General features: G+C 38.7%; 1 pseudogene; it reads left to right on the top strand.

The window, feature by feature from the left end:
- Positions 1 to 27535, top strand: part of LOC139042841 (sodium/hydrogen exchanger 9B2-like) — a 54532-nt pseudogene that overhangs the window by 7443 nt on the left and 19554 nt on the right.

The following is a 27535-nucleotide window of genomic DNA, read 5'->3' on the forward strand; positions in this document are numbered from 1 at the left end:
AAAAAACTTGTTTCTGTGTATAGGCGCTTTTATCTAAAATATCTTCCGAGTTCTCAGTGTAATTTTCTGATAAAAATCTCTCAAAGCCTCTCAGCTTAACTGGATTTTTTTAAAAGAAAACCTCCTTAATTCTTAGAATCTTAAGACATGGTTAAGTGGCAAGGTGTCAGCCAGTTAACTATTAATTGAGAATATGTAAATAATATTTGTCATGAGAATAGGACAAAAGTTCTTGTTCCATTCATTTTGTCACCAATGTTGTACAACCATTTAGGTTAGTACAATTTTTTATTCATAATAAACTCTATTAACATTTCTAACAATGGGAAAGAGTAAAGCTGAACATAATACAAGGTAGAAAATAAAAATATTTGTATTTGCTTGTAGAAGATGTTTTCAAACTTCTTGTGGAATGTGTTTTCAAACTTAGAATTAACTATGAGTATATATGAGTGGGATTTTAAATAAAATATTATAGCAAAAATGTAATAATATAATGTAGTGATTTGGTAGAGATGCATGAAGTCAATGATACAGATTAAAGAACCAACTCATTTCACAAGTTTTTACACGGTTTTACTGTGAGGCTTGGCTGACATTGGCTATTAGTTGAAAAAGTTACTTAGCTTCTCTAGGCAGTAGTTTTCTCATTTGAATGTTAAAGAGATTAGACTAGGATATTTCTAAAGACCTTTCCAACTTTTTTTATACCATTACCCTGTGATTCTTAATTTCTTGGAAACCACCTAGTTTCTCTGAATTTCCCCACTTTTTCATTTTTCCATCCCAGATACTCAGCATCTCAGATGCTTAACAGCTCTCTTAAACCTTCCCTGGGACTGAGGACTTCAAAAGTCTTCCGTGAACACAATGAAAAAATAATTAAGGTCCATTAACTAGAGTATTTTATTTAACCAACATTGTTTAAAAAAAGAGCATTTCACTTAAATTTATTTTTTGGATAACTGACACCTATTTTATTGAATACCAGATTTTTGCTTATTTTAACATTCTCTTTAAAGAAAATCTCTAAATTGTATTATATATTTTAATGCCTTTAATAACAGAAAATATCTCCACATCATTTTCTTTTCTTTTCTTTTCTTTTTCTTGGAGATGTAGAATCACCTTTCTAAACATCTCTTATAATACTGGGGATCTTTCAGGGCAGTTCAGGTATGAAGGTTCTTATGAAGGATGCATTTGGTGGCAAGTGACAGGAACCCAGCTCGAACTGGTGAGGAATTAATTGGCTCATCTAACTGAAAGGAGCTGCTTCTAGGTGTACCAACAATATGAGTATTAATCTGGAGCTCTCTCTCTCTCTCTCTCTTTGCATATTCAGAATCTGCTTTGCTCTATGATCATTCTTTGGAAGGCTTTTCTTATATGTCACAAAGATTGTCAACAGCAAGTCTGGGCTTAGCAACTCTAAAAGAAAGCAAGCTCTTTCCCAGTGATTCCAGGAAACACCATAAAGCTGACTCTCATTAGCCAGGTATGAGTCACTTGCTCATGCCTAGAACAGTCAGTGTGACCAGGGAAGGAGCTCCTCATTGTCTAGGCCTGTCCCCCTCTCTGGAACATTGGTGCAGTAGGGGGTTGGGGAGGTGAGGATGACGTGAGCCTCACATGAACCATGGATGGAGACTAGGGGAGCTGTGGATTCCACAAGAGAAAATTAGTGTGCTGTTGCCAAAAAAGGAGGGGAAGAGACACTTGGCAGGACAAAACTGTAAATACTCCTGTGGAAAAGACATTTATCCCCACGTTTTGTACACCTAGATTGCTCTTTTCCATCTCTTTCACTGTCAGCTGTCACTCGTGCTGTTGTCAGTTTGCTTCTTTACAATCTCTTCATTCGTTTGTTTTAATTTATAACGTCTTATCTTCTGAGGGTTTGGAAACCAGATGAGCAGAGTCATTAGAGTTGTTTTCAAAATAAGAGTTAATGGGCTCTGAATGAGGACTGGAGAGCCTCTCTCTGAGTAAGGGGTATAAACTTTCTACTTTTTAATGGATTTCATCACATTTCTTTTGGCCCTTCAAAAGTTATTTCTGGGGGCCAGCCCTGTGGCCGAGTGGTTAAGTTCACACGCTCTGCTTCGGCGGCCCAGGGTTTCGCTGGTTCAGATCCTGGGTGCAGACATGGCACCGCTCATCAGGCCATGCTGAGGCAGCGTCCCACATGCTGCAACTAGAAGGACCCACAACTAAAATATACAACTGTATACTGGGGGGAATCTGGGGATTTAAAAAGCAGAAAAAAAAAAAAAAGATTGGCAACAGTTGGTAGCTCAGGTGCCAGTCTTTAAAAAAAAGTCATTTCTGCATATTTTCTGATTTCTTTGCCAAAACTGCTTTCTTAATAGGTGATATACTATTGTAATTTTAAGATCCAATGACTATGAACAGTAAATGCCATGAACACGGTTGCTTTAAGTAAAAGTTACATTTTTGTGATTTTTCTAAATTTAAGTGGGTTTCTGACGATAGCTTACGTGTTCTTTTGGAAATGAAAACAGCAGAGAATAAACAAAGCTGAGCAGCTGTAAGTTGCTTTACTGGACTTACTAAAAGACTGGCATTTTATTTTACCTTTCCTCTTTGTAATACTGCTCTGATTGCAGATAAGTAGTTTAGCATTCATGGTGGAGTTTAGGGGAGAATAGGGAAATTTTTTTGAAACACAAAACTATGTATTTCCACAAATATCATATACTGTGCAACACACCAAGTTTTGATCATTTATGTTAAAAAGGACCAGAATAACATTAATAAAATAAATTCTCAAAGGCTTCATTTTAGTCAATAGTTTATCTCTACTAGAAATAATCAGTTGTACTTGTTGGCTGTTTAAAAATACTCTTCGTAAGTAGCATAATTGGCTGATTTTGAGAATTTGGTGGAGGTAGTTCTAGTGGCGCTGCCCAAGAGTTTCTATGTAATTCTACTAAAGAAAAAGGTGAAGAAATGACAGTGGTGAGTGTTACATCCACCTAATCAAGAAGCTGGCCTTGACAGAAAGAAGTAAAAAATATGGTCAAAGAAAATCAATGGGCTTAAGTAATAAATTCTTCAAGGTTAATAGGAAAAGCAGAAGGATTCTTAGAGATTTATGATAATTAGAGAGAAGGAATATGAGTGGCTTATAACCAACACTGTTGGATGCTTATCGTGTGCATGGTTGGAACTACTCTTGTCTCCATTTTGTAGATAAGGAATTAGTTAGAAAGAGGCTAAGCGATTTGGTATATGATGGAGCTGAACTTCAGACCCAGATTTGTCCAACTCCAGAGCCAGCAGACCTGGTCACTTACTCTGAGATGAAGGGTCATTCTCTACAGAGGGTAAAGGCCAAGCCCCATGGTTTTGGACGTGATATTCCAAATCTCTACCCTCCTCCCCCGTTACTCTCAGCCTCCTCCTACATGCAAAGTGGGAGCAGCAAAGTTTCCCTCACACCCCACTGGCTTTCATGCTTCTATGCCCTTAAGACAAGGGTTTTCTGAGCCCAACATTTTCCTGTCAAAATGCTGTTCTTTCTCATTATGAGTCTAAATTTTGGAATAAGTTTTTTAATTCAAAAAATTATATATACATATATATAATATGTCATCATATATGCATATGTTTATTATACATAATAAAAATCAAGCTGAAGGTTCTTTGAGATGCCTTTCTGGCTAACACTGTGTTTTGTAAGGAAGAAAAATGGTGGTGGTGATGGTGGTCGTGGTGGAAAGGATATAATTTTCTTTGAAATTTTAAATTCAAACATCTTGGCACTTTGTTAAACAGAAAATGATTCCTTGAGGCAGGAGTCCTGTCTAATTAATCTTTGTCTTTATGGCCTAGCATAGTGCCTGGCACATATTAGGCACTTAAATATGTGTTGAATTAGATTTTCCCTTATCTTACATAATTTTTCCTTTGGTCCTACCTAGGTTTGTAGTTTGTACCTCTACTATAATATTCATCATACATGTTGCATTAGGAATAACTTTGGTTACTAGTAAAAAGAAAACTTGACTAATAGTGGTTTAAACCATTACCTCAAAGCTTGGCAGCCCAAGACTGATGCAGCAACTCAAGGATGTCATCAGGGAACCCACTCCACTTCTGTACTCTCTTTGGTATAAGGCTTTTTATTCTCTTGGTGGAAAGAGGGCTGCTGTCCCCCAGGTAGTGTATCTACATCCAAGGAAGGAGAAAGGGAAATGTTAGAGGTGAAAAGTAAACAGTATGATTCTCAAAAGTCCTTCCCTTATTATTTGGGAATGAAAGCCCTTCCCAGGGACTCCCACTTATGTCTCATTACATAGAGCTGGGACACATGGCTACCTCTAGCTGCAAACATGGCTAAGAATTGGATTATGTGGCTTTTCAGCCTCTATAGCCTGGGCAGCCAGGGGAGAAAAGGTTGAAGTGGGTGTTTACGAAGCCAACCTTGTAGGTCTGCCCTACAAGTTTTTAGTTACTTGGTATAAGTTTATGTTTCCTGGCATACCATAAGCCTATGGCAAACAAAGAATGTGTTTTGGCAATCTTTGAGTTACCCATAATAACCAGCAGGAGACTACCATAGCACTTATAGTGTCTAAGACATTGTGGCTACTCAATCAATGTTGTATTTTTTTACTTTAATTCAGAAATAAGAGCCGGGCAGGAATTAGTGACTCTGGTTTCTCTGAAAATGATGGAGTCCATAGATTTCTCTTTGGTGACTCATTTCCTCTATCAACATTGGAAAATTACCTGGAGCTTTCCTGCTTCATCAAGTTGGCCCATTACAGAGGACAATTTAACAGTAATATTGCCTGGAATGTGTAAAGTATAACTCAAAAAACAGGATGGGAGAGAAATCATGAACATATGATGGTCAACAAGGGCTTTTTTAAGAGAGATAAAAAGGTAGATAAGCAATAGGATAATATATTGTAATCAAAGAAAAGATTAGCAATTGAAAGTTAAGAATAATCTAAAATATCTTAGCCATTCAGAGTTCTAAGGGGAAAAATAAGTACAATTCATTCCTTTAAATGGCTCAAATTGCTGTCTGATTCATTTATTTAAATCCCAAATTGCTATTCTATATCTATACTGTTTCTCCTTCAGAACAGATCTTGTTCCTTTTCCCTCTATCATCTTACTCTTAATTATCAATCATGGAGAATGAAGATAAGACAATTGAACATGAAGATTTGGCACCATCCACAGAGATGAATAACATAGCCTCTACGGATCAAGAAACCCAGGTAAATCTGTGATCAAGTGTAGACCGTCTCAACCATTTCCTTAAGGAAGGGACTTCCAAATCTATGATAGCAACGTGTCCTCTTCGTTCTCTGTCACTCAGTTAACAATTCTCCCATTCTTAATCCCCAAGCTTGTACAGTAGGTGTGACTACCAATTTTCCCAGTCATTTTAGCAGCTAGCCCTACATAAAACTGCAGAAATAGAGAGCCTGTGAAATGCTTTGTGTTCACAGCCTAAACCCTAGAATGCTTCTGGTTTCTTCCCTCTCTGTTTTTATTGCTTAAATTTAAGTAGATGAATGAATGTGAATTGTTTTTCATCACAGATAGTTATTTTTTTTCTGAACCACTTTGATATATTTACCAACTATTGCTTTGAATCATATCTTAAATAGGCTAATTTTTAAACAGTATTGCAAATGTAATGACATTGTATGTGACTCAGGCATTTATAATGCTACAATAGTGACTCAGTGGTAAACACCCCTAAGAGAGTTCTTGTTCCAAGCAGTAGCTGATTAGCTAGAAATGAAGCTGTATATTTCCCCTATGAACTGTTACCCTTAATTCTAATAATGGAAATTTTATTCGTGATGTGGTGGCTCAGTGAGTATAAAAATGGACAGCAAATGTACAGTTTTAAGTATTTTTTTAATTGCTTTAAACACAGGAGGAGACAGTTATGAACCTCAAAGGTACAGAGGGAAATGAACCAACAGAAGGAAGTAACCTATTGAGTAGCAGTGAAAAAAGGCTGCAGGAAACACCAACTGAATCAACTCATTTGCAAAGACTGAGACAAACATTTGCTTGCCTCCACATGGTTTACTGGATAGAGTGATAACAAATGGTATGTAAATGGTACGGGTGAATTCAGAAAGATGGTAAAAGATGAAGTTGTCATATAATGAAAGATTTCAAATAATATGGTTTAAAGGACAAAAAGAAGTTTATTTCTCTCACACATAAAAACTACTAGGTGGGGTCAGCCAGGTGGTGTACTGGTTAAGTTCACATGCTCCCTTTCAGCAGCCCAGGGTTTCACCATTCGGATCGTGGGTGCAGACGTAGCACCCCTCATCCAGCCATGCTGAGGCAGCGTCCCACACAGCAGAACTAGAAAGATCTTCAACTAGGATATACAACTACGTACTGGGGCTTTGAGGAGGAAAAAAACAAGAAAAAAGAGGAAGATTGGCAACAGATGGTAGCTCAGGGCCAATCTTTCTCACCAAAAAAAGGATACCTTAAAACCATATTTAAAAAAAAAAGAGGGGTCGGCCCCATGGCCGAGAGGTTAAGTTGGCAAGCCCCACTTTGGTGGCCCAGGGTTTCACCAGTTCAGATCCTGGGCGCAGACATGGCACCACTCATCAAGCCACACTGAGCGGCGTCCCACATGCCACAATTAGAAGGACCTACAACTAAAAATACACAACTATGTACCAGGAGGCTTTGGGGAGAAAAAGGAAAAATAAAATCTTAAAGAAAAAAAGGGGAGAGTAGAAACGGGTGGGCTTCCCTTCTGAAAAGAAAAAAAAAAGTTACTGGGTGAACAATTCACAATGGTATGTGTCTTTATTCCACACAGTCACTAGGGGCCCAGGCTGAAAAGCTCCACCATCTTCAACATGGAGGGCTTCCAAGAGCACTGTGGTCACCACCATTCCAGCTGTCAGAAAGAGGAAAAGAGCAGAGATTAAGGACCTTTTCCTCTTCTGCGTCAGAGTTATCTCACAGGATTATGTTAGACCTCCAATGAGAAAAGTGATTGAGAAATCAGTTGTAAACAGAAAAGCATTACATAAATGTTGGTTGTTATTACTGTTAAGTAATGCAACTAAGGTTTAAGCCAACACAGCTACACTTCCAAATGTCACATCATTTTATAAGGAAGAATCCTCGTTTGCAATTCAATTTATTCCCATAGAGCTGCTATTACTTAAAACATTTGGGAGGAGTGACGTCAGCAATATGGCTGAGTGAGCTAGTCCCTTCCTCGCTCTCCCTTTTGAGTTATAACTAAATGGACACTTACTGACCAACAGAGGAAACCCACACAGCACAACAGGATGCCTGAGAGACACACGCAGCTATAAATCTGAGGGTGGGTGGACTGGCCCCCCAGGAAGTGATGGAGACAGGTGAGCACACCCTGTTCTCCCCGCTAACCCTGTGCATGCAACACGAACACTCCAACCTGGTGCAAGCACCTGGAAAGTGGGAACACGCAGCAGGGCAACCATAAGAGGAGGCGGCGGTAACCCTTAGCCTGCACTCGTGGTTGATCTCCCAGTGGAGAGAGGGAGCCCACCACACCCCTGTGCGGTAAAGGAGCAGCCATAGCCCAGGTCCCAGCAGGGAAGCCCTGACCACCAAGCTCAGCAGCCCCACGGACTGCAGATCGTAAACAGGGACCTCAGCAGATTTCCAAGCTGGGGCAAATACTTCGCAGGTGTGCATGAATGCTCACAGTGCAGCTGTGCTCCCAAAGAGGTAACCAGTCCAGGCAACTGTGGGAATAGGTGTGGCAGCTTTGAACCCACATGCACTTACTTTCCTGGCGGGGAGGGGGAGCCCACCATGCCCCAGGGCTGTCAAGGAGCAGCCATAGCTCAGGTCTCTGCCTGGAAGCCCTGCCCACCAAGCTCAGTAGCACCACGGACTGTGGATCATAAGGGACCTCAGCAGATTTTTGTGCTGGGACAAACACTTCCAGGCACACATGAGTGCTCCCAAAGAGGGAACATGTCCCAGGCAGCTGTGGGAATAGGTGAGGTAGCTTTGAGCCCACTGGTGATCACTTTCCGGTGGAGAGGGGGAGCTCAGAGTGCCCCTGAGGCACCAAAGAGTGGCCCTAGCCTAGTGAGGAAGCCCCGCCTGACAAGGACAGTCCACACAAGTGCCTGAATGCATCCCAGGCTGGGGCAAGCACCCATAATACCCCCACAGCTTCCAGCAGATGGGGTACGGCCAGAAACACTACTCCTGCTCCCCGCTAGCGGTAACAGGGGGAATCTGCATCCTAAGAATACCACAAATGCCACAACAAAAGATTAGTTCATCAAACACCATGAGAAACTGCAGCAACAATTCAGACCAGGAGGAAAATGACAATTCTCCAGAAACCAACATGGAAGATACAGAAATATACAAGCTAAATGACCGAGAATTCAAAATAGCCATCATAAGGAAACTCAACGATTTACAAGAAAACACAGAAAGACAGTTCAAGGAGCCCAGCAACAAAATGGATCTCTTCACCAAAGAGATTAAAACTATAAAAAAAATCAAGCAGAAATTCTGGATATGAAAAACACAAATAATAATCTAGAATCATTAAGAAATAGAATTGATCTTATGGAGGAAAGAATTAGTCTTCTTGAGGATAAAAATGTAACAATTCTACAGGTGGAGGAGGAGACAGAACTAAGATTTTTTCAAAATGAAGGAATTCTTCAAGAAATATCTGACTCAATTAGGAAAAGCAACATAAGGATTATAGGTATCCCAGAGGGAGAAGGGAGGGAGAAAGAAGCAGAGAGCTTATTCAAAGAAATAATTGCTGAGAACTTCCCAAACATGGGGATGGTTTCAGATTTACAGATAAACGAAGTTAATCGTATGCGCAACTTTATCAATGTGAAAAGACCCTCTCCAAGGCATATAATAGTAAAAACGGCAAAAGTTTGGGATAAACAAAGAATATTAGGAGCAGCAAGGTACAAGAAGATAACCTACAGAGGAAGCCCCGTCAGGCTTTCAGCAGATTTCTCAGCAGAAACCTCACAGGCTAGGAGAGAATGGAATAATATATTCAAAATACTGAAAGACAAAAACTTTCAGCCAAGAATACTCTATCCAGCAAAACTTTTCCTCAGATACAATAGAGAAGTGAAAGCTTTCCCGGATGAACAAAAGCTGAGGGAGTTCACTGCCACCAGACCTCCCCTACAAGAAATAATTAAAGATGCCCTCACACTGGCAACAAAAAGGCGAAGGTCTACAAAGCTCTGAGCAAGAAGGTAAATAGACAGACATGATCAGAAACCTGCAGCTCTCTACCAGAATAGGAAGGTAAAGACTCAATTACAACTTAAAAGAGAAAGGGAAAGAAAGCATCAGAAGCAATGATAAACACTTCAACTTAGCCACAAACTCAGGAAATTAAAAACAGAGCATTGTGTAACAGCAATTACCCAGAAGGGGAGAGGAAATGGAAGGAACTTGCTTAGGTTAATGGCGATAAGAGGCTATGAGAAAATGGACTGTCTCATCTCCAATATCTTTCATACAATCCTCACGGTAACCACTAAACAAAAAAATCAGAGCAAAACCACAATTCACAAAGAGAGAGAACTGAGAAATCCCTCTTAGAAAACCAACAAAATGAAATGGCAGTCAGAAATGCAAAGGAAGAGAAACAGTGGAAACATAGAACAACTAGAAAACGAGATAAAATGGCAGCATTAAGCCCTCATATAACAATAATCTCTCTAAATGTAAATAGACTGAACTCTCCAATCAAAAGACATAGAGTAGCTGGATGGATTAAAAAACAAGACCCAACAATATGCTGCCTCCAGGAAACGCACCTCAGCTACAAAGACAAACATAGGCTTAGAGTGAAGGGATGGAAGACAATACTTCAAGCTAATGGCCAACAAAAGAAAGCAGGGGTTGCCATACTTTTTATCAGACAAGGCAGAGTTCAAGTTAAAAAAGACAATGAGAGACAAGGAGGGGCAGTATTTAACGATAAAAGGGAAATTCCATCAAGAGGACATAACACTTATTAATATATATGCACCTAGCACAGGGTCACCAAAGTACATAAAGCGATTATTAACAGACCTACAGGGAGAAATTAAGAGCAACACAATCACAGTAGGGGACCGCAGCACCACACTTACTTCAAGGGACAGATCATCCAGACAGAAATTCAACAAGGAAATTGCAGATTTAAATGAAACACTTGACCAGATGGAGTTAATGGACATATATAGAGCATTCCATCCAAAAACAGCAGAATATACGTTCTTCTCAAGTGCCCATGGAACATTCTCAAAGATAGACCATATGTTGGATAACAAGGCCAGCCTCAATAAATTCAAGAAGATTGAAATCATCCCAACCATCTTTTCTGACCACAATGCTAGGAAGCTAGAAATCAACCACAAGAACAAAACTGGGAAAGTCGGAAATATGTGGACATGCTATTGAACAACCATTGGATCATTGAAGAAATCAAAGAGGAAATTAAAAAATAACTGGAGACAAATGAAAATGAAAATACAACATACCAATTCTTATGGGATGCAGCAAAAGCAGTCATGAGAGGGAAATTCATAGCAACACAGGCCCACTTCAACAAGCAAGAAAAATCTCAAATAAGTAATCTTAACATACAGCTAACAGAGCTAGAAAAAGAAGAACAGATAAAGCCCAAAGTCAGCAGAAGGAGGGAAATAATAAACATCAAAGCAGAAATAAATGAAATATAGACTAAAAAAGCAGTAAAAAGGATTGATGAATCTAACAGCTGGTTCTTTGAGCAGATAAACAAAATTGACAGAACCTTAGCCAGACTCAACAAGAAAAAAAGAGAGAAGGCTCAAATAAATAAAATTAGAAATGAAAGAGAAATTACAACAGATACGGAAGAAATACAAAGGATTATAAGAGACTATTGTGAAAAACTGTATGCCCACAAATTTGATAACCTAGAAGAAATGGATGGATTCCTATACTCATATAACCTCCCAAAACTGAATCAATAAGAAACAGAATCTGAACAGACCAATCACAAGTACAGAGCTTGAAAGAGTAATCATAAACTTCCCAAAAAACAAAAGTCCAAGACCAGATGGCTTCTCTGGAGAATTGTACCAAACATTCAAAGAAGATTTAGTACCTATTCTCCTCAAACTATTCTGAAAAATTGAAGAAGAGGGAACATTTCCTAACACATTCTGTGAGGCCAACATTACCCTGATACCAAAACCAGACAAAGACAACACGAAGAAGGAAAACTACATGCCAATATCACTGATGAACTTAGATGCAAAAATCCTCAACAAAATATTGGCAAACTGAATACAGCAATACATTAAAAGAATCATACACCATGATCAAGTGGGATTCATTCCAGGGATGCAGGGATGCTTCAACATCCATGAATCAATCAGTGTGATACACCACATTAACAAAATGAGGAATAAAAATCACATGATCACTCAATAGATGCAGAGAAAGCATTTCACAAGAGCCAACATCCATTTATGATAAAAACTCTCAATAAAATGGGTATTAAAGGAAATTACCTCAACATAATAAAGGCCATATATGACAAACCCACAGCCAACATCATACTCAATGGGGAAAAACTGAAAGACATTCCTCTGAGAACAGGAACGAGACAATGGTGCCCACTCTCACCACTCTTATTCCACATAAGGTTTTGGCCAGAGCAGTTAGGCAAGAAAAAGAAAAGGAATCCAAATTGGAAAGGAAGAAGTGAAACTTTCACTATTTGTAGATGATGTGATTCTATATATAGAAAACCCTAAAGAATCCACCAGAAAACTCCTAGAAATAATCAACAACTACAGCAAAGTTGCAGGGTACAAAATCAATTTTAAAAAATCAGTTGCATTCCTATACGCTAACAATGAACTAGCAGGAAAAGAAATCAAGAATACAATCCCATTTACAGCTGCAAGAAAAAGAATAAAATACCTAGAAATAAACTTAACCAAGTAGGTGAAAGATGTGTACACTGAAAACTATAAGTCATTACTGAAAGAAATTGAGGAAGATGTAAAGAAATGGAAAGATTTTCCATGCACATGGGTTGGAAGAAGAAACATAGTCAAAATGTCCATACTACCTAAAGCAATCTACAGATTCAGTGCAATCCCAATCAGAATCCCAATGACATTCTTCACAAAAATAGAACAAAGAATTCAAAAATTTATATGAAACAACAAAAGACCCCAAATAGCCAAAGCAATCCTGAGAAAAAAGAACAAAGCTGGAGGTATCACAACCCTGACTTTAAAACATACTACAAAGCTACAGTAATCAAAACAGCGTGGTAGTGGCACCAAAACAAACAGATCAATGGATCAAAATTGAAAGCCCAGAAATAAAACCACACATCTATGGACAGTTAATCTTTGACAAAGGAGCAAAGAATGGAGAAAGGAAAGTCTCTTCAATAAATGGCGTTGGGAAAACTGGACAGCTACATGCAAGAGAATGAAAGTAGACCATTATCTTTCACCACACACAAAAATTAACTCCAAATGGATTAAAGATTTGAATGTAAGAACTGAAACCGTAAAACCCCTACAAGAAAAAACAGGCAGTACACTCTTTGACTTTGGTCTTAGCCACATCTTTTTGAATACCGTGTCTACTCGGGTAAGGGGAACAAAAGAAAAAGGTAACAAATGGGACTACATCAGACTAAAAAGCTTCTACAAAGCAAAGGAAACCATCAACAAAATGAAAAGACAACCCACCAACTAGGAGAAAATATTTGCAAATCATTTATCAAACAAGGGGTTGATATCCAAAGTACATAAAGAACTCACACACCTCAACAAAAAAAAAAAACAACCCGATCAAAAAGTGGGCAGAGGATATGAACAGACATTTTCAAAGGTAGATATACAGATGGCCAACAGGCACGTGAAAAGACGCTCAACATCACTAATTGTTAGGGAAATACAAATCAAAACTACAATGAGATATCTCCTTACACCAGTCAGAATGGCTGTAATTGCCAAGACCAAAAACAACAAATGTTGGACAGGATGTAGAGAAAAGGGAACCCTCATCCACTGCTGGCGGGAATGCAAACTGGTGCAGCCACTATGCAAGACAGTATGGAGATTCCTCAAAAAACTAAAAATAGAACTACCATGTGACCCAGCTATGCCACTACTGGGTATCTACCCAAACAACTTGAAATCAACAATCCAAAGTAACATATGCACCCTTGTGTTCATTGCAGCGCTATGCACAATAGCCAAACATGGAAACAATCCAAGTACGCAACGACCAATGACTGGATAAAGAAGATGTGGTACATATATACAATGGAATACTACTAAGCCATAAAAAGACAAAATCTTCCCATTTGCAACAACATGGATGGACCTGCAGGGTATTATTTGCTAAGCGAAATAAGCCAGACTAAGAAAGACAAACACCATATGATTTCACTTATATGCAGAACATAAACAAACACATGGACAAAGAAAATAGTTCAGTGGTTACCAGGGGAAGGGGGCTGGAGGGTGGGCACGAGATGAAGGGAAGCACTTATGTGGTGACAGACAAGAAATAATGTACAACTGAAATTTCACAATGATGCAAACTATTATGAATCTCAATTTTAAAAAAACAAAATATTTGGAAGATTTTTCCTTGAGAATTTATCTCAGCACAATTTTGGATATTGTTAGAGTTGGGGTATATTTGTCTTTTAGGAATGGATTTGGTCTTTGGAGGCAGCCAAACATTAAGCTGATATCAATTTGATTAATAAATGGATGTTCAGATTCAGTAATGCTGTTTTTTGTTCAAAAAAGAAGTGTGTGAATGTACCTGTGTGTGTATGTACGCTCTGAAGCTCACGAAATGAAAATGAAAGACATTTTACCATTCTCAACTGGAACAATGGTATGTTATACTTTAGACTCTGGATATGTTTTTACTGAAATTAGTTAATTTTCTAAACTAGCATGAGAAAAAAATCTCAAACTTTATTTAAAACACATGGAGAAAACCAGGTTCCAAAATGTACACTAGTTCATAAGGCAACAGATAATTTAATACCTTTTCTGTCCTTTTTATTATTTTTTTAAACTTTTACCCTTCAAATTATGGCACATTTCTAGTTAAAACATTTACAGGAAAACTGATACAGATTGACATAGGAAAGGTGTAAATGAACGATGTGGTCTGGAGACTCACTGTTTTGAGTTCTGTAATCGTTGTCCATCAGCTGCCTGAGAAGTGGACTCACGTGTGTGAGCGCCTCTTCTCTTGTTTTCTGTACTTCTGTTCCTGAGGCTCACAAGAGGGCTTTCTCCTGTACTCCTTCCTGTGCCCATTTAGAATACATAAGTATTTGTCTTAAGAAGTCAATCTTACATGTGAAAAAATGATTTTCCAAAATCATAAATGAGAAGTAAATTATTAACTAAATTAAAGATGATTTAGAGAAACCTTATACACATATATTTACTGTGTATTTAGAACTGAATTTTGAGTATGGGAGAGGAAAGGAAAATTAGAGATTTTTTTTAAAAGTGGTCTTGAAGTAGAAAACTACCTTGCTGAATTTAGTATAAAATCAGGTTCATGCTGTGATACAGTAAAATTTAGTAGCTGGTAATTCCTACTTTCCCATTATACCTTCAATACTGTATAGAAATTTCAGCCCCTATAGCCAACTGGAAAATACTGAAGGCCTTAAGTTATTTATTTCATTGTAACATCATCATAAGCCTAGAAAATCAGGAAGAATTCTGTGAGGATGTAAAAACTGGGGCATTAGATTCAGTCTCTAGCAGTATGGTAGACAAGATTCAGTGAACAATTCTCTCACTTATGCCAAGATGAAAACAGTATTTTAAGTCTTTTTAAATGTACCTTTTTTCTGTGAAGAAAACAGGAAGTCATTGGACACCAAAACCAAACTGAGCAGAGGAGATAAATATGCACTCAAGCTGGCCTTCACCCTGGAGGCTTCTGCAAAACACCTGTGAGCTTGAGAGTCATTCTGAGGCCCTGAGAGCATAGGGGGCTGCGCTGGAGCTGGTCCAGGTGGGCAGAAGTCTCAGGAGCATTCATCCTCCCTCACCCACACAAAGCTGGAGCCCAGCGTGGCAGCTGCAGATGGGGCCTGCACCCACACCTATCTCAACTATGGTGCTGGCTGGGGGAGAGGAGCGTCCCACTAAAAATGTGTAACTCCATGCTGATCTGTGCTCCAAATTCACATAAAAAACACAAGCTGAAAATATATCTAAAAGTGATCCCAGATTGGAAGCTTCTAAGCACATGGTAGAAGCAAATGCAGATCCGATCCAGGAAAACTCACATTCAACCTAAGGCTCCAACAATCCCCAAAGGTAAAGTTCCAAGGAAGAGGTCACTGTCACAACAAATTTTAAAAGATCACAACATGCACAAGGAAACAGAGATTTCAAAAATTTGCATTATCAGAAAATAGAATAGAAAATATTTTTGGTATCTGTAAAGAAATTAAAGAGGAGATAGCAAATATAAGTACAAAACAAGGAACTATTTTTAAAAAATAAACATTTTGCTAACGACCAAGTCGAATTTCTAGAAATGAAAGATATAGTACAGTAATTGAAATGTAAAACTCAGTGGATAGATGAAGCAGTGGGTTAAGTGACAAGAGAATTGGTGAACTAGTAAGAGATCTGAAGAGATTATCCAGAATGCAGTTCACACAAAGATGGAAAATGTGAAAATGAGGGATAGCAACATGGAGAAGAGTATGACTGTCTGATCTTAGTTCCAGAAAAAGAGAATAGAGAATGGAGAAGAGGAAATATTTGAAGAAATGAAGACTGAGAATTTTCCAGAATTAGTGAAAAACTTAAATCCCAAGCAAACCGAAAGGAAGTCATACCTAAATACATCAAACTGAAATTGCAGAAAACCAAAGAAAAGAAAAAAATCTTAAAAACAGCCAAAGAAAAAGAATTCCCTAAAAAAGCAGAAATTAGACGTAAAAGCAGCAATGAAAGCCAGAAAGCCAAAGAGTAATATTTTCAAGGACCTGAGAGAAAGTAACTCTCAACCTAGAATTGTATATGCAGAAAAACTCTGTCTTAAGAATGAAAATGAAGATAATTTCAGACAAAACTAAGACTTTACTACCAACAGAGCCTTATGAGAAACATAACATGCTTTGCTACAGAGAGTTTCTGTACCATCAATTAGCTCTTATGCGATGGTAAATAGGGAATTGTGTGAGTGCCAGATGGAATTTGCATTTTTGTACATAATTTTTCCTGTCACCTTAGTATTTTTCATCATCAAGCAATAGCAAGTGAATACAAAGTGAATTGAAAACAAAAATCAGATAGATGTTTTCTTACAATTAAAGATAAAGCCTTATCAACTTGAGGACCTTTTAAAAAGCTGAAATCTCTGTGAAAGTGCGTTCTTTTTGGGCAGTTAGTTGCTGGTTTAGGGGCTTCAAAGACTTTTGAAACTTCCCACAATGTTAAGCTATCTAATGAAACCACACGTGGATGAAGAAGCTGACAGTACAGGTGAAGAAGCTGCCAACACTTTTCCCTCAGTTAAAAACAAACAAACCTTTGTTTGATGAATAAGCTACAATCTGCATAAGATTTTGATGGAGCTGCTCTCTATTTAAAGCAAATGCCCTCAAGATTCTACATCTCGGGAAAAAGGAAGTGTGGTTCCAGGGTTTAAGTCTGCAAAGAAGAGACTGACTTTAGATGCGATGTCAGTAGAGATTTAACTGTGCTGATACTGTATTAGAATTGTTACTGTTTTTTAGTGCTTTGGTCACAAGTTTTGAGTTTTGAGTTTTGGGTCGTCTGCTCCAACTCTGTTTTTCCCATAAGTCTTTTTGTTTTCAGTGTCTGATTTTGTAGAACACAAGGTTTTTGAAACAGGGAAACATATTTTGCATTCTAACAGAAATGCCTCTACTAAAGCAAATACTTCAGGTAACCAGATGATTGTCCCAGAGGAAAGGTTTGAGGTGCCACAATGAATGATGGCCCCCCCAAAAAGGTAAGTATCTGAGTAATTCTAAACAAACGTCAACATAGAAGAGAAACAATGCTAATGTTTAATTCAAGGCAGAGCTAAAATAGGGGAGTGTGGTTGTTCAAGTATTCTCATGCTCCTGTGAAGAGGTTAAAGATAGTGATTGTTTCTCTTTTTATTAACTACTGATATATTTATAGTAAAATTAAAAAGAATAATAAGGGAATGGTAAAAAGAAAAAAAGTTCAAGGTAGTAGTTGTAGCAGTGTGGAAGGCGATGGGGGATGGGATTAAGAGGAACACAGAGGTGCCTTCAAGGCACTGGTAGTATCCTATTTCTTCAGATGGTTGGTAATTACCCAGTTGTTCATATCACTGGTGTTCTTCAAAACTTACACATGGTTGTAAATATTTGTATGTGTATTCAGTCTTTATTTTTAAAAACTTTTAGATTATATCAAAACCGACATATGACAACTTATTGATAGAAGTTTTCCTGGTTTATTTCAGTTACCATCCTTGTTCTTCTGTGGGCTGTAGTGTGGTCAATTACTGGCAGTGAATGTCTTCCTGGAGGAAACCTATTTGGAATTATAATCCTGTTCTATTGTGCCATCTTTGGAGGGAAACTTTTGGGGCTCATTAAGTTACCTACGTTGCCTCCACTGCCTCCTCTTCTTGGTAAGTACCAAACACTTCCTGTGTCCTTCAGAGTAAATCATATTTTTAAAATAGTAGTTTGGGAAATAAAGGAATAAACTATTTCTGTATTTGCTGTGCTGGCCCTTAAAGCTGATTGTTAAATTGTGATGAGTTTTATGAGCCAGTTGGTAAACAGCAATTTGAAAATTAAATTATATATACTTACAATTAAATAACTTGCATTAAACACAAGAGCAATACTCAAAACCAATCACTTCTTAATTATTTTACTACATTTTCCTCTTATCTCTCCTCTTGAGATTATGGAAATACTATATCACGGTGTGTCACTGCCCATCTGTTCCCAGCTCCACGTTCAATGACGTCAGGTTGGTAGGTTAACATCAGCCCTGGTAGAAGTATCTGTAATACAGAAATCAGCAAATGCTGCAGCCCAGGGCTTAATATGTTGTCAGTCACTCACATCATTGACAAACGAGTGAAGTTCCAACATGTATTACAAAACTATTCTTCCAGAGGCCATGAGAACTGTGCAGATACGACACGTAAAAATTAGTCTTAAAACTAGGTATTATATCTTTAATGTTTCTTTTAAAAATTCCATATTACAAAATTTCAGTGTACTACTTTCAGTATACCACAAAAGACATTTTGTGTCCCTTTCTCACAGATTTATAAATCATTAAGTTTTATTTAAAAACCATGTACCTTTTACACATGCATATTTGCACACATCTCCTTTTTTTATTTCAAAAGATTGGCCCTCGGCTAACATCTGTTGCCAATCTTCTTTTTTTTTTTATTTCTTCTTCTCCTCAAGGCCCCCCAGTACATAGTTGTATATTCCAGTTGTCGGTTCTTCCAGTTCCTCTATGTGGGACACCACCTCAGCATGGCCTGATGAGCGGTGCTAGGTCAGTGCACAGGATGCGAACCAGTGAGACCCTGGGCTGCCAAAGCAGAGTGCATGAACTTAACCACTCAGCCACAGGGCCAGACCCCCCCACACACACACATTTCCTAAGTAAAAATTTTTTTCTATTAGTGAGGACCTCAGGATTTGTTAACATAGACCAAAATTATTTTCTTGTGAATTTGTGGTGAGCAATTGAAACTAAATGTAAAAAGAAGTAGAATTATTTACATCTTACTCTACACTGTTTCTCAATATATTTTTCAATTTAGGTAAAATTCAAGTTATTTCACTTAATTCATATTGTTTATCATGGGTGCTTTTTGTTAAAGTTTTTAATTGAATTATTATGACAATGGGTTGTTTCTAGGCCAGCCCGGTGGTGTAGTGGTTGAGTTCCGTGCACTCTGCTTCAGTGGCCCAGGTTCGTGGGTTCCGGTCCTGGCTGTGGACTACACCCTTGTCAGCTATGCTGTGGTGGTGTCCCACATACAAAATAGGGGAAGCTTGGCACAGATGTTAGCTCAGGGCAAATCTTCCTCACCAAAAAACAAAAGGGGGGCTGTTTCTAAATATGCCTGTGTGCTATGATAAAGGGTTGGCAAACCATCTCTTCTTGTAAATAAGATCTTATTGGAGCACACTCATGCTCATTCATTTACATATTGTCTGTGGCTGCTTTTATACTACAGTGGCAGGGCTGAGAACTTATAACAGACACCATGTGGCCCACAAAGCCTGCAGTGTTTCTTGTATGGCCCTTTACAGAAAATGTTTACTAACCCCTGCATCTAAGTCAGAGCTTCTCACACTTTATTATCCAGAGAATGACCTTGGATCTTGTTAAAATGCAGACTCTAATTCAGTAGGTCTGGGGTGAGGCCTGAGATTCTGCCTTTCTAATAAGCTCAAAGACCACACTTTCCACAGAAAAATCATAAGTTTTCAAACCTGGCTGCACGTAGGAATCATCTGGGAAATTTTTTAAAAAGCTGATGCCTGGGACCCACCCCAGAGATTCTGAACTAATTGAATGGAGTAGCCCTGGGTATCAGAATTTTTAAAAGCTCCCCAGGTGATTCTAATATGCAACCTAAGTTGAGGACTACTGTTCTAGACGCCATGAAAAGGCCCTTTACACCTCATCCTTCTCTTTTCCACTCCATGCCTGTTATTGCAACAAGCAAAATACACATGTTGCAAAATGATAAATCCTTGGGCTTTGTGATTACATGAAATCTCCTGAGGTCACTGAAATCATTCTTAAAAGTCACGTACGTAATGTGTCTTACCATCCCTTTCTATAGTGGTACGCTTGTGACAGAAGTTTACTGGCTCTTAGCGTATTAGGGCCAGTATCTAAAACTGAAACATTATCTGAATCCATAAAGAAGACTTGTTAAGGCAGACACGTGTGGTGATTGCGTATTCCATATTTTTAAAAATTCATTGAAATAATTGCCAGAGATGGAGGATGAAGGAGCATTTTTTATTCCAAAAATGAATGTGAAAACAACTTTCCTAGGACACTGTTTCCTTTGCTGATGGTCTGGGTTGCTGGAAATTTTTTTCAATAATGATTTGCTTCAAAATAACTTGAGAGTAGATGAAATAAGATTGGCCATGTATTGATAATTTTTGCATGTTTTAAAAAATTTCCGTAATAGAAATTAAGGAGGAAAGAAGAATACTCCTTATCAAAGAAGGTATTCTTTTCTCCACACCCAAGGGAAAGGCCCCCCCAGGGGCTCAGAGGCCAGAGGGGGCGCCTTCCTAATCACAGTCAGGTGGCCACATCAACGGAGGCCATCGGCAAACAGAACTGTCTCAGGGAAATTGTTTGTACATTCATCTCAGAAATGAAAAATGCTCCTTCATCCCCTCCAAAACTCCAAAAGAAACTCCTACATATTTGTGAGTTCTTATTAGACTATTATTCCTTTTGATTTCAGGTAGTTGTATGCTATAATCAATTTAGGGCTGGTTTAGATTCACATTTTAAGTTTCAGTAAAGAACTGTTGACAAATTAATGAAATGTAAGGTTAGTGCAGCATTTTTGGCTGGTAATTCATTAATATCTATAAAAATGATATACACTGTACCCTGGAGCCTAACATTTCCACTGCTAAGAATTATCCTATGGATATACTTGCACAAACCTACAAATATGTAAGCTCTATGTGGACAAGGCCCATGTTGGTGTAGCTTGCCTCTGCATTACCAGGGTAGAGTAAGGGTCTGGCATGCAGTTAATAAATACTGTGCTCATTTCAGCACTGTTTGTAATGAAAAGTCTGGAAAGGTCCTTCAAGTCCCTTACTTAGTCCAAAAATTATGGTACTTCCACACAACGAGAAACTATTCCAACTATTAAAAAAAACAAGGCAAATATATATGTGCATCATTGGGAATATGTCCACGATATATTGTTAAGTGGAAAAGAAACAGATTATACAATGGTATTTAAACATGCTCTCATTTGAGTCCAGTGCAAAAGAGCACACGTACACACACACAGAGAAGCATGCTTTAATAGGTAGAGAAACTTTCTGGAAGGGCACAGAAAACTCTGGACAGTGGAAACCTTTGGGGAATGAAGCTGGAAAGTTGCACTTGGGGTAGGACATGTGCTGGTCACTTTACATTGTCTGTCATGGTTTAATTTTATCATGAGCAAATATATTATTATTCTTTTAAAAACAGCTATTGTAGGCTGGTTCTTACTTTCAAAAATTCTAGAAAGATCATGACTGCAGAATTCATAACTTCTTCTAGATTAAATGGCAGCAATGAGAAATGCCTGGAAGAGATGCTTCCTTGCCTAATGGTGTCTGGAACAAGTCACAAAAAGCTATACTTGTAATTCATCTCTATTCTCATAGCTTACATATAAAACAACCCAAAGTTAGTAAATTTATTTAGTCCTTTGAAGTGTGGTCCATATAAGGACGTGGTAAGAAAAGAGTCCTGCTGGAGAAGAACGGAGTGTGGACAGCTTGCAGTCTCTGAGGAGAAATCCTTCCCCTATCTGGGCATGTGGTATCAGGGAGGGCAGGATTTTCTGACAAACTACCCGGCTTCCTCAGGCACACTCAACTACTTGCAGTTCCCAGAATGTGTCACACTTTCCCTTCATACCTTGGAAGAAACTGTTATTTCTCCCAGAAACTTCTCAACTTCTCCAGCCCCTTCTTCATTCCCCTTCCCCTTCTTTGGCCCCTGCTGACTCACCCTTCCTTGTCTCAGCTTGTATAAGGCCTCCTCATGCTTCCATAAAATTGAGGTTGCCCCCATAGACTGAAAGCTTGTTGAGGGATAGTACTGAGCCTTTGTTCATTGCAATATCTCTAATACCTACTATAGTGTCGAAAGTACCGAAGGCATTTGATAAATGTTGAATGGCTGAAGGAAAGAAGAGTCACCAGCTGACATGACAGAACAATGTCTATTTCATGATAACTCACTTCTAAGCCTTTGCAAAGCAGGTTATATGTTTTTTATTAAATTATCTGGTTTGAAAATAGGTAAAATAGAGCCCATATAGGTATTGATATTTCAAGTAATCTGGCATGGTAAATAATTTTAGAATCTTTCTGCTGTTTGCATACAAAGAGATGACTGAATTGGGCCTTGTATTAAAACATTTTATATTCAGAATTTGATCATACTTTCTACCCAAATACTACATCCTGTTTCTCTCTTTCAGGTTCAATTATTAATGAATTATTAATTATTCTAATCTTTCATTTTTATCTGCATATTAAAGCCTTTTCTTAGCTCCTGTAATTTTTTTTTTCATTAAAAGTTTGACATAATTTCATCTAAGGACTAAGCATAAAAGAAGTGGTTCCTGGGATTATAATCCTGGGATAGTCTCTTCTACATCTAAAGTACTGAAAATATTTTCTGTATTTGAAAACTAAAGATTTGTTTGATTTCTCCATCCCAGGCATGCTGCTTGCTGGGTTTCTCATCAGAAATATCCCTGTCATCAATGATAACGTACAGATCAAGCAGAAGTGGTCTTCCGCTTTGAGAAGCATAGCACTATCTGTCATATTGGTTCGTGCTGGCCTTGGGCTTGATCCACAGGTATTGAAGTATAAATTTCTAATTATTGACTTGGAATTTTGTTCTTCCAATATTGCAAGTATTTAGAATGACTGAGCTTTAGGAAATGGATGTGGACACTTTGCACAGCATTCAGAACGACAGAATGAAATTTATTTCATACAGGACTGTCCCCAAAAGATGTTCCCATACTCTCTCTTGGAGAAAGGTGGAGTTACTGTCTATCTAGGGACAGCACCAAGAATAAAGGCTCCCCTTTTCTCTGACAGAGATACAGGCCGTAGTTATAAATAAGGGTTGTGAGAGAGAAGACATCATATTTTTGGTGTGGAAAGCCCTATACGAGTGTTTAGGACTAACTATGCTGGCTCAGAAAACTGCCTAGCATACAGAATGAGTCTCAAAGTGTGCTTTTTTCGTGTTTGCTTTTGAAAGCAGGAATGAATGTTCTTGAGGATTGCCTTTACATCAGGTTCATTCTGGGGCCACAAATTATACATATGGCCAACACCGAGACGGTTAGATCAGCTAGTGTGGAGGTTATGAGCACAGACTCTGAAAGCAGCCTGGCCGAGCTCAAACCAAGCTCCACCACTCACTAATTTCATGATCTTGGAGAACAGCTTTAACTTGTGCCTTTTTGGATGAGAAAATCTAAACAATGATGATAATATTATCCCCTGTGTCATAGGTTGCTATGAGGACTAATAAGCCAACTCTAAAACACTTAGAACACTGAAATGTTTGTTAAATAAAACTCATTACCTGGAAAATTCATGATGGATGATCCAGACAGTCTGAACACTGAAGAAAAAGCATTTAATGTCATTCTCTCTGTGTGTCTTTAGAGGGTTATTTCGTATGTCTATTTTTATATTTCAGGCCCTGAGGAAGCTGAAGGGTGTCTGTGTAAGATTAGCCATGGGTCCCTGTCTTGTGGAGGCATGCTCATCTGCTCTTCTTGCCCACTTCCTAATGGGTTTGCCGTGGCAATGGGGATTTATACTGGGGTAATGATTTTTCTTTGTCGTATGAAAATACACACGGACATTTAGGACTTTCTCTGACGCTATACAAGTGAATGCATAATATTTTCGTAAGGACATCAGAAAATACAATACAGATATTCCAGCATAATATTATGACTATTAATATACCAGCATATAAACATTATAACTTCAAAATATAGTGTATGTCTTTGTAGGTGCTAACTTTGACAGTTTTATAATAATTTAAACTATTGAGGAAGTAATAGACTTTTATTATGCCTGATTCCATGCCAGTGAGAGATGCCAGATCTCTCCTCAAAGTCCATACAAAGGATAACGAATGCTCAACGGTGATCCACACCTAGCACAGGCCTCCTCCTCCTTTCACCAGGCTCTTATGATTATCTGTTCTGCTGTATTTTCCTCCTGCTGTTAGTTCTTTCTTCTTCTTCTTCTTCTTCTTCTTTTTTTTTTTGGTGAGGAAGATTGGCCCTGAGCTAACATCTGTTCCCAAGCTTCCTCTTTTCTTTTTTTTTCTCCCCAAAGGCCCAGTATATAGTTGTATATCCTAGTTGTAAATCCTTCTAGTTCTTCTATGTGGGATGCCACCACAGCATGGCTTGATGAGCAGTATATAGGTCCACACCAGGATCTGAACCAGCAAACTCTGGGCCGCCGAAGCAGAGCACATGAACTTAACCACTATGCCACTGGGACAGCCCCCGGTTCCTACTTCTAAGATTTAAGAGCCATAAGAAGTAAATAAATATGAAAGTACTTGGTAAGAATTTGGTGTTGGGGTCAGCCCCACGGCTCATGTTGAGGTGGCATTGGCGTCCCATATAGCACAGCCTGAGGCACTCACAACTACAGTCTACAACTATGTACTGGGGGGCTTTGGGGAGAAAAAAGAAAAGATTGGCAACAGATGTTAGCACAGGTGCCAATCTTTAAAAAAAAAAATAATAATTTGGTGCTGATAAGTAGGCAAGAAGTAAGAACTACTTACTTCTCACGGTTAACACTCTCGAGCTATACTGCCTAGATTCAAATCTCGGCTCTGACTTTCCAGTATGTGATCTTCGGCAAATTACCTAATCTCTTTGTGCCTCCATTTCCTCATTTGCAAAACAAAGATAATGATTGTAGCTACCTCATAGGGTGGTTGTGAGGTTTAAATTAGTTAATATATGTGAAGTGCTTAAAATGGTGTTAGGTACATAGTGAGCTTCATAAATGCTTTCTGCTATCCTACTGCTGCCGTTATCAGTGTCACTGTTACTGTCACTATGGCCTTCCTCTTCTAATCTGTTGTCTGATTTTTACATGCCAGGTCCTGATAGAAGGCCTCGCATCACTGGATTCCAATCCAAAAAGTCCATGGCCGTGTTTTTCAAACCTCATGCCGTGGATGTTTTGTTTAGATAGAAGGCAGATTCCTGGGGCCTCACCCCATTAGGTCTTCCAGACCAGCCGTAAATACAGATTTCAGACAGGCTGCGTAGTCCCAACGCAAGTTGTCCATGGCCACGCTCAGAAGAAGTGTTCTGTAGAACTTGTAGCTGTGCGTGTGTTTCTGTTTGGGACTTCACTGCCTTTGAAAGACTGTAATTGTCTAAAGTGTAACCTCTGAAAGAGTGGAGGTTATTATAATTTCACTAATAATAGTAATAATGAAGAAGATGCTATCATAAATATTTAAAGTGCTGCCTGCTTAGTTTTGTCTTAGGTGCTGTGTCTCCAGCTGTGGTGGTGCCTTCAATGCTCCTTTTGCAGGAAGGGGGCTATGGTGTTGAAAAAGGTGTCCCGACCTTACTCATGGCTGCTGGCAGCTTTGATGACATTCTGGCCATCACTGGCTTCAACACGTGCTTGGGCATGGCCTTTTCCACAGGTAAACTGATCAGTTCATGTGTGCTGTTCTCTTATGCTCTAGCGACATAGATATGATGTTGTGAGTGTGGCATATTTCCTTGATAATTGATTAAGGCAAATTAAAATAGAAAAAGCAACTCCAAGAGTTAGTTCTATACCTAAGGAGAAACCAGTGGCTTCTTGTCTTTACTCCCTTCACCCTCTAAATATAAAATGCTCAAGTACTGTGGTAGGTGCGTGAGGGGGCTTCAAAAGAGCAAAGTCGAAAGAAGGAGAACAGCTTCTGCATGCAGCCACCCGGGAGGGTCAGCCTTCGAGACTGCGCACAGAGGGTGAGCAGGTGTTTCAGTGAGCACAAAGGACAAAGTAGTCCAAGTGGGAGGGACAGTTTCTGTTCTCTCGTCTTTAACATTTTAGGGGAAATAATTATTTTAATGTGTATCTTATTAATACTTAATAACTGTCTGATACAGACATATTTTGTTTTAAGTAGTAATAAAACAGGAACTTAAGGCATTTTTTCCCTACTGTTATTCAACACCTTTATTATCCTTTGGGACAGCACACATTTAAGTTCACTTTTTAATCTGTTTCCAAGACTGGAAGATAAGATTTGCAATTTCATATTATTGACAAAATGTAATTGTGGGCTAAGTTTAGCTTCAGATTATTTAGTGGGAACACACCTTAGAAAGTCTTGTGTTCTCAGTCTCTCTGCCCCATGGTTATCCTCCCATTTTATGACTATATTTGACGTATGCCAATTACCTAGTACTTCACCTCTTCCCACACCCTGAAGTTGCCTTACGTCTAGTCCCCACCGTGTATCACTGGTGAATTAATCTTCTCAAAGCATTGTTTTGATAGTCTTACTTTCTTGTTCAAGCACCAGCAAGGATTCTCTATTACCAATTAGGTCGAATCTACACCCTTGTCTCTATTTTAACTCTACTGTACCTGTCCAATTGTACATTCTCCCTGCTTCCTGGTATACACCTTTAAAACAATAGTTCTCAGCCTCAGCTGCACACTATAATTACCTGGGAACTTTTTAAAAATACTCATATGTGGGCCCTACCTTAGGCCACTTAAATCATAATCTTTGGGAATGGAAACCACAGCTTTAGAGCAACAGAGTTTGCATTAAAATCACACAGGAGCAGGGTAGGGAGGGCCGTGGGGAGCGGCTGCTGGGGTTTTCATAATCTGAGGGGTGGGGGTGGGGGTGGGGCTAGCCTGAAGAACCTTCCTACTTGACAATACTCTGTACCCTCTGCCCTGCCCTACTAAATGCAGTCCTTAGACCATCTGGATAGGAGCTACCTGGAGCCTCTTTAAAATGTGGATCCCAGGCCCGGCCAGACTTACTGCATCAGAATTTTCAGAGGTGGGGCCCAAGAAGTCTTTTTTTCTTTTAAACAATCTTACTATACGGGAGACTGAAAGTGGTTAGTTACTTTCTACACATTTATAGTAAATTATTTACTGTAATATCTTGCAACGTATACTATTATCACAGATAAATGTTTTTGACAGTCACACTATTACCTAATAGAGAGCTGTCCTAGCTAAATAAAACTACTACAGAGGTAATCATTTTTTTAAATACAAGAGATAATTGAAACTGTAGGGGAGGAAAAACCGTTTCCCACACCAGGTTCGTTGACTGGGGCCCTGTAATCAGACTGACAAGAGACAGACTAACAAGAGAAAAACAGTTTATTAACGTGTGCATTGTGCTTACACAAGACCTCAAAGATGAGTAAGTCAAAGGAGCGGTCAGAATTTGGGCTTGTTCAGCATTTTAGCAAAGAACAATAATTATGTGGAGAAGCACAAGATAAAGGAGCTTTGAGCTTCTAGAGGCAGCAAATTGTGGGAAAAGAAACATATGGGGACCTAACGGTAGATAAGGGCTTGTTTTAGCAAAGTTTGTGATGTGAATTCCTCTGGTGCTGTCTTGGGGCT

The sequence above is a fragment of the Equus asinus genome, unplaced genomic scaffold (genome assembly GCF_041296235.1).
Source record: "Equus asinus isolate D_3611 breed Donkey unplaced genomic scaffold, EquAss-T2T_v2 contig_1, whole genome shotgun sequence".
Taxonomy (NCBI): Eukaryota; Metazoa; Chordata; class Mammalia; order Perissodactyla; family Equidae; genus Equus; species Equus asinus.